This window comes from Mercenaria mercenaria, unplaced genomic scaffold (genome assembly GCF_021730395.1).
Source record: "Mercenaria mercenaria strain notata unplaced genomic scaffold, MADL_Memer_1 contig_1093, whole genome shotgun sequence".
NCBI lineage: Eukaryota > Metazoa > Mollusca > Bivalvia > Venerida > Veneridae > Mercenaria > Mercenaria mercenaria.
Genome location: NW_026459066.1, coordinates 9,485 through 18,968, shown reverse-complemented (window position 1 = coordinate 18,968; position 9,484 = coordinate 9,485).

Sequence of the window (9,484 nt, the reverse complement as noted above, 5' to 3'; positions counted from 1 at the left end):
GGTAAAGTATTTACTTCCTTTTAAAATATCAAACACTTCTTCGATGCGGGGGAGTGCGTATGCATCTTTAATGCTCCTATCATTAAGTAAACGATAATCAACGCACATGCGAAGCTTCTTGTTCTTTTTCCGTACCAGAACTACATTGCTTGCCCATGGTGATTTGGACCTTCTTATAATCCCTGCTGTAAGAAGTTGGTCCAGATGTTGTCGCACTTCTACTATCATCGCTGTTGGAATTCTACGGTGTCTTTGTTTGAATGGTGCTTCATATCCAGGAATAAGGTCAATTCTGTGCTTTATCCTGTCGCACTTTCCAATATCCTTTCGACTACCGCTATCGTACACCGACGCACTACCTGTGACGCCAAATGCAGACTATAATTTTGGGGTTCTCCATTACCGCTACTGTTTTGCAGGCGGGCTACCGCAGACGACTAATACGTACCAGAAAAATGGGGGTGCTCAGTTCCATAGCGCATAATGCAGTATTTGGGTAAAAAATGTATTTTTTCGCAATTAAAAATAGAAGGAATTAACAAAAATATACTACATTTTTATGCTGCGGTAATTTTTATGTAAAACGGTTGCTACACTATGGTAGTTATGTCCATTGTGTGATTATTGGTATAACTACACTGTGGCACAACTTATAGTTTCTTGTTTCCTGCAATAGTCTACTATGGTATTTATATGCAGATAAAACAAACAGTTAATGTTATTTATTAAAAGTCACATATTTAAACGGCCACTGCATCACTGTGGCAGTACATGCTATTTTGTGTGATTATGTATTAATACGCTGAGGCAGTCTCATTGGTTTCGCATGCCCTGCATTAAACTACTGTGGTAATCGGGGGAATAAATAATGCTTACAGGATAAGTTTTGATTACTAGTATAATCCTTTCGCAGAGTAACTTTCTCAGCACTGTGGAAGTGCACTTAATTTCATTTAATATGTATAACTACACTATGGCACTGCCTTAAAATTCAAGTTTCTCACAAAAGTCTACTATATATATAGTTCTTAGTAACAGGACGAGTAAAACTACACTGCGGTACTACATTGAAATTCGTTCTTCCTCCAAACGTCTACTGTGGTAATTATTTGCAGAGTGGTTTGGTTGCTGTACCACTTCCTCCCTATGTCAGCCCCTCCCCCTCCCCAATCCCGTCTAACAAGACATATGCATCCCCACTCCTATACCTAGATCCTCACTCCCTGTAATTACTATAAGTACTCTTTTTTCCATGCACCATAGTGCTTTGGAATTCCCTTCCAGTACAACTTGTGCAAGCCCCAACCCTGAACCAGTTTAAACAGGGTGTAACCAAACTTGCACACAATGCTTAACATGATAGACCTGTTTCTTTAAACTGCTTTTATCTGTAAATCCTTCTTGTTTTTAACACTAGCAACTGTATTCATGCTTGCAATACATATCGTGTATTACTTTTATTCTCCTGTCCATTCTACTTTTAAAATTCTTGTACAGGCACGCAGCTGCACGTAATACTCGTAAAGAGGAGTGATGCAGTATAAAAAGATAAATAGATAAACATTTAGTTAATAGTATGTATTAAAGAGAGGCTTTAAAATATTCGTTTTAGCAGATGCAGTTTTTGCATATCTTTGGAAGTTTAAAGTTTATATTAGAGGAAAAAAAGAAGTAGAACTAACGAGGAAGGTTGTTGAACATCTGGTTGAACCGTATGGTGCTTCTAGACACATTCCTTTGGCACAGGCGTTCCTTGCCAGCTCTAAAAAAACAAAGACAAATATCAAACAGGGAATGCCACGCACCAAAAACGCAGCCTCCTCAAAACGAAATCCCCATATTTGTGGGTCTTTTAATATAGGGCGGAAATTCTTGCCATATGATTTGAAACCACAGAAATTAGTCCGACAGAAGGATGTTTCGGCAGGAATAATGTAATACATGTAATACATTATAATTCTTGGTTTCGGTTAGTACAATAAACAAAGGACAGCATATAACACGTCAAATCAAAGATGGAAACATGGTAGCTAGAGTATGGAAGCTAGTTACCGTTCAGGAATTAGGAAACCCAAACAAACGCAGGTAGTTGATACCATTGATTGAGAGTTTGCAGACTCGCATGAAATAATCTCAATGTCAGGGCGAACAAATTCTTGTCAGTTTTGTAGTCTGAAAAAAAATAAAGACCGCCGGTGGTCTCCGAACACCAACGTCATAATTTGGTTGTAAGCAGTGTAAAGACAAACACAGGTATAACAATACTCTTCTTATTAAAAAGTTATATTGATCTAATGAGTAGTTTTAAAGGTTTCATGGTATTATTGAGTCATTGCTATGTTACGTGAACGTACTTTCTTTTAATCCATGTATATAAATTGTGTCTGTGTCAACAAGTCGCTCAAATCCAAAAATGTACTCAAATTATCGCTCTGGATCAAATTTCTCGGAATATTTAATCATGTCAGAAGAGGAAAAGTCTGTTATTGCATTATATATTCAACTGCTCTTAACAGGTTAATCTTTTTAGTACAGGATAAAATGTTTCGAGAAATCCAGCCCTTAAGTACAAAAGCCAGTTCCAGAGAAGTTGTGCAATAGTTGAAAATCAAAATGTCTTGCTTACATAAAAATATTTGTCATCTATTTTCAGGGTTAATCCCCGTGATCTTTTAAATAATACTTTCAGGGAATGCTTTCTTTCGTATCATGCGTCCAGAAATTGGGTTTGGCTAACTAAAGGACAAGTCCATACAGACCTCCAATCCAAAAACGTCCGTAAAACTTATGGCAACAAGAGCAAAATTCAGCATCACTAACTGAGAATATACTTCTCTAGTAGTTCCTTAATTACATGCTTTTGTTGTTGGTTAAGGTTAAGGGCATCACTTGTATCAATGTGTATCTTATTGAGTACATCTTCTTTATCTATTTCTTCTTGTACCTTTCTCATACTATCATGATCTATTGTAACTGGTTGAAGTTCACAAAGTATCGACTTTGGTGGAATTATAACTGTGTTGGCGGTTAAGTTTGAGAGGTTTACTATGATACCAGGGTTCTTTCTGTATTTATAGTTCACTACCGCAGGTGCTATATCAATGTATGAAGGCAGGTTAGATTCTTCAGACTCATGTATAATGGCTGATGTGTCATGGTATTCCATCTCTCTATCTGTATATGCATTGACATTTATTGTTTCATTTGGTTTCAGTATTATTCTTTCAGGTACTGCACTTCTGACAATGGCTATCTTTTGTTTATTCTTCTTAAGTTCTCTTTCTCTAGTCACTATACATCTGAATGCCAAATACCAAGGTGTTTTCATACCATGTCTCTGAGCCATTTGTAAAAACTGAACCCCAAATTTGTCTTTGTAGTCTGAGATAAGCTGATACCAAGTATTACTGGTGTTCTTGCAGAATAACTGGTGTCTGGACTGATTAAAAATAAGCATGAATGTTTGTTGGAATCTGGAATACTCTCTGCACTGTTAATTTCAAGTTCAATGTAACCTTCATATGGAAGCTTCTGTCCATCAGCACATTCAATATCAATCAAATCTTTCAGTGGTTCTACTTCAATGTCTGAAAATTTGTCTTCACAAAGTGATTTGGATATCACACTCACACAACTGCCAGTATCAATCAATGCTGTAACTTCTATATCATTCAAAGAAATTTCTGTTTCATTTGTGTCGCCTACAAGTTTGGGATCTTTGATGGTGCCCTTGTCCGATCCCACAACAGGAGCACTTATGCGTTTTTTGGACAGTTTCTTGCTATATGGCCTTTCTGGTGGCAATTGTAGCACTCAATGGTCATTGTTGTTGATCCTAATGGTATTCTAGGTCTATAGCTATCTCGACCTCTTCGTCTGTTGTCGCCTCTACCTCGACTCCTTCCTTGTGTTCTGTTACATCCATACCCATGACTCCATGGTGGTGGGTAATTGCTGTCATAACTCTTTTTGTGTTCTTTGTCTTTCTCTAAATGGTATATTCTATCATTTAGTTTCTTCAGGAGCTCTTTGACCTCTGCCATATCACTGTTCACTTTCTTGTCTATGTTCACTGCCGCACTGCACTTCTATATTTCTTTGTCAGACTCTTTCATTTCTGCCTCTATCTTTCGCAATTCAGTCTTGAAGCGGTCATAATCTGAGATCATATCATTCTAGTATGCTGCCTGGTGTTTTATTTCTGGTCTAAGTCCTTCAAACAAAACTCTCTTTAGTTGTTCATCATCTGTGCTGCTAAAACCTTTCAGTGTTACAGTCTGTGAAAAAAGTTCTTCTAATCTAGAAGTATATGTTGTGATGGATTCATTTGGTTTCTGTTTACATGAGAAGAATTTACAAAGTATGCTTTCTTTTGTCTCTATATTGCCAAATGTGCTTTCTAATTTGTCAATTATTTGTCTGACAGTCACTCCTGTTCCTAATCTCCGGACAACATCACTGGCATTCCCCTTTAAAGCTCTCCTGATTCCCTGTGATATCTGTTCTTCGCTAAACACTTTCTCTACTCTCAGTGCCTCAACTTCAAATTTGAATGTAGCCCAACTAACTTCCCCTTTATTTTATTCTCCATAGAAACTAGGGAGTTTTGGGAAGTGATATGATCCTCCATATTTTGGGGTATCACTACTACTGGCTGAAGGCGGATGAGGTGCAGTACTTGTTTCCCCTAAATGTGGCTTTAAGCTGAATGCTGAGGGCTTTGTTTCACTAGGTGGTTTTGCTTTCGAAACTCCTAATGCCTTAGCCTGGGCTTTGATAAATTTCTCTAATGCGTCTGAGTTTTCAACTCCTAATATTTTCAGTGCTTGCAGCAACTGATCCTCCTCCTCTGTCATAAGCTTCGGTCCTCCTGCTTCCTCTTCTGTCATATGCTTTGGTCCTCCCGTGACCTCACTTAGTTTATCTTCCTCTCCGTCCATCGTTTTATTTCAATTACACAAAGTTCACTTCAACCCAATATCACCACTTTTTATTTCACTTCAACACTAATGTAGCACTATTTCAAGTGTCTATGTATCTATGTTTTATTCAAAATGCACAACAGTGTCCCTTTAACTTTTCTTCATTAAAGTTGTACTATTCACAGTGTACCTTTAACTTTAATTAATTCAAGTTGAACTATTCACAGTGTCCCTTTAACTTTAATTAATTCAAGTTGAACTTTTCACAGTGTTCCTTCAATTTTTGTTTATTCAAATTGCACTTCTCACAGTGTTCCTTTAACTTTCAATCATTCAGTGTCTCTTTCACCTTTATTCATTCACAGTGTTATTTTAATTTTCATTTACTCTTGTTTCACTTTCAAGTTTTCACAGTGTCCCTTTAACTGATGTCCTGATTTGAACGTTTGAAATACACTAGTCTCTGATCTTCTGATTGAAACACTAATGGTTGTTCACAAGAAATCATGTTGGGCGCCAGATGTTACAGGGGTGGTATCGGCGCTATATTAATAATAATAATAGTCCGAACCCCTAAGGGTCTATGAGTTCGATTAAGAGTCCAATTGTGTAACTGGATGGTAGATCTACTAATAGATCTAATACGATAATATGTAACGACTAGGTCAAACTCTTCTATATCCAATTTATTCAGCCGTTTACTTAAGTAGTACAGCAACACATTCTGAAAGCAAAGGTTAAAATATATTCAATACATGGTCAATCATAGTAAAAGCAATACACAATACATAATACATATGTTCTCGTAAGTACCGTACATTCACATTTAGAACATATCAACAAACGCGTCTAGTGGCCAAATAACTTATTTGTCCTATAACGTAAACAATACTTATAAACACATATAGTTACACATACAACATATAGTTACACATATAGTTACACATAACACATATTGTAACTTACTATCTAAGGGATGAATGATCTGTAACTATACAATTCTCAAACAGGCTTCATTCTCACCAGTGACTGTTACTTGATACTGCAAAGTTAACTGTTAGCAGTGAATAAAAGAGAGAAATGTGATTGCAGAAATACAAGTGTCACTCTGAAACTCACTTCTTCATAAATCATGAAATTCACAATTCTAAAGTTACTAAACTCAAAGTGAACCTAATACAAAGACTTTATTCCCTGTACAATAAATCAACCAATAAGCAACAACAGGACAAATACAAACCACTGAAAATACAATTTCTGACCACTAGTAAAAACACATCTTTCCAACAAAGACTAAAATGGCTGACTGACCAGTATTTTCAAAAAGGTCACAGGTCAATTGAAAACCACCAAACCGCGGTAAAACAGATAACTCTTGACAGGTTAGAGATACAAGGTGGACAAGGTTGACGAAGTTGTCTCCCTTGTGAAATCTTAAGTTTTAATAGAAATCTGACCCTGTTACAGAATGTAAATTGTATCCACAGAGTTAGTTATATTTGGTGTTGTAGTTCCCCATTCAGTATTTCTTAATGCTTTTTTCTCAAATCCAAGCAATGTATGAAAATTTGACATTCTTAAATCCAATATAAAATTATCATGAATTGAAATTAATATTTTGAAACGACTTAAATAAAATGCTAAACTTATTGGAGCAATGCCTGATTTATCAAATTCAAAATCACCATTACTTAATAATGGCCCTCTGATATAATTACTGATGTCTGTATAACTGTAAGAATCATTCGTAAATATAATATCTTTCCATTCTTTACAATTATGATAACGAATTCTTTTATTATCGTATTCGTCACTAATATTATGCCAAGAGTATGTCATACTGTTAATACTATCCAAACCAAGAACATAAGTTTTATTTTGATCTAAAATTAAAGAACGACTGAATCTGACTGTAAAACCGCTTGGAGTATTTTTATTATCGTATTTAACAGCTTCAGAACTTAATACTATTTTTTGTTCCATGAATATATTCAAGAAAAACATTTTTATATAACATTTATTGTTGTTCTGGTAACAATTTATTTATTTTTAATAGTTCATCAATTATGCTAATACCTTCATTGTTTAGTTCTTCATTATTATTTCCGGCATCAATTGAACCAGAAATAAGTTCTAAGTTACTAACCAGTTCTTCTGGATTACATAGACAGACGCCATAACATTGGCTGCCGGAGGAATCACCTCTAATTACTTTTTTAAATTTCATAGATCTTTTATATTTTCTGTTAATTCTTTAAACATTTTTCTAGAAAGTATTAAATGTTTGTTATAATTGTTATATCTTTTACTAATCAAATCAATTAAATCATTATTTACCGGTGATTTTATTTTTAGCAATAAATTTATTTTGACCATAAAGTTTATTAAGATCAATCAATAAATTACCATATTGTCCAGTTGGTGAAACTTTATACGGATTATGATGTTTTATTCCTTTTCCCGTTTTTTTTTTGTTTTGCTTATATGTAGGAGCCATATCAAGACTATTCTTTAACCGGTCTTTGTACTTTATCAGAGCGCCTTGTTTGTATTATAATTCTTTTGCTTTTTTTGTTTATTTGGATCTTTCGATATTGATTTGCTGGTTATCGGACCATTTAAACTCATAATATCTTCAATAACTTTATTTATAATAATTTCCGGTTTTGCTGATCCGACAGGGCTAGAAGTGGTGTCAACGAAATTTTTATACACTTCATACAGTGTTGGATAGTCACCCAAAGCGTCTAGGTCAATACCTTGTTTTATATTTATTTCTTGTATTGGTCTTGTCCCAAATTCTTCAGGAAATTCTCCATACTCATTCTCATCAGTTGTTTCATCATCCTCATATTCTCCTTCCAATAGATTAATTGATGGTACCGGTTCTTTAGTTATTCCCATCTTTTCTCTTCCGTAATCTTCTAATTTTTGAAATTTATCCTGTTTAAACATCTTTCGAACAGGTTCAACTCCCAAATCTATTGATGTATAGTCTGGTTTCCCCCAGTCTATTAGTGCCGGTTTTAAAGCTTGTTCTCTTTTAGATTATTCCAGAATTTCTTTAACTAATTCCGTAATACTTTGTGTCATATTGTCTGAAATACTTTTTGGAATTAACGCTAATTGCTCTTTAATTGAAGGTAATGCTTTTAATTGACTTAATTCTTCTTTTTGACTTTCTATTCTTTCTGTAATTGGTTTATAAATTTCACTATACATTTCTTGACTAGTAACTTTTCTTATTTTTTTCCTTCTTATTTCTTCTCTTTTAGCTTTTACTTTTTGTTCAACTAGGTTGTTTATTTCTCTCATTTCTTTAAGTTTTGCTAGCATTAATATTATTGCAGATGAAATTGAATTAGATCCAAATGAAATACTTGAATATTCTAATAACGAGATAATTGATGTTAAAGATCTTGAACCAGAAAAACAAAAAGTAGTAATATTTCATGATTTTTTTATATGTGAAGAAAAAAAGGTTCAGAATGAAATAGCACAATACTTTATTCAAGGACGTCACAAAAACTGTTCTGTTATTTATTTAAGTCAGTTTTACTATAAAACACCAAAAGATATCCGGATTAACTGTTCACACTATATTTTGTTTGAAAGCCCTTTGAGTTATCTGAAAAGTAGTTTACACTGAACAGAATTTCAGCAACTTCTGTATCAATAAATCTGAAAACATACGGAATGCTACACACTCACACAAGACAAATCACTTATCATCTTATGTTCAAAATGTTATAGAACGTCATGTTAAAACAAACTGTTTTGTTGATGTGGCTCATGCAACAGAAGATGCAGACATGACATTTTAGAACAGGGACACAAGGTCAAAAGACACTGTGTCACGAGAAGTACCAAAGTCTTCAACATTGATGTATGGCAAGCGGAGCAACCATCTAAATCTCACTGACCAAAACTCATTAAAAATAAACGAATATTTTTTTTATTAAGCAATATAAAAATCTTATGATCTGAAATATTCATTTTTTTTTATTGAAGTTGGGCAATGAACAGTTTCTTATATCTATTATTTGTAAATAACACATTTTATACATCAAAATTAGATCAAGAAGTGTTTGAAATGTTGTATGGGTGGCTGCATTCTTTGAATGTGACTTTCCCTGTTTGAATTCCATCATTGGTTAGGGCTTCGGCGGACTTTGATAAAGTCACCATATTCAACTTGGGTTAATTTAATGTATTTTGACAGTACTTTCGAAATGAGTTAGTATCTACATCTATGTAAAAAGCAATATATACATTATATTTAAATCAACCTATTATTTTTGTTATATATTTTACAGAAGTTAAATTACTCATTCCTTGATAAGGTTTGGGATAACTTTGATTTCCTACATGTTGGAAATTATAAATTAATTAACAAACATGATTAGTTCTATGGAAATATTACTACATGGTAGAAAAGTAGTCTATATTCATATAAGGAAAGGTGTTTATTTCAATTTATGTGGCGAAAACAAACTAAATGACAACACACATTATAAGCACTTTAGGCCGAATATTAAGATGTATTCTCTACAGTATGCTTC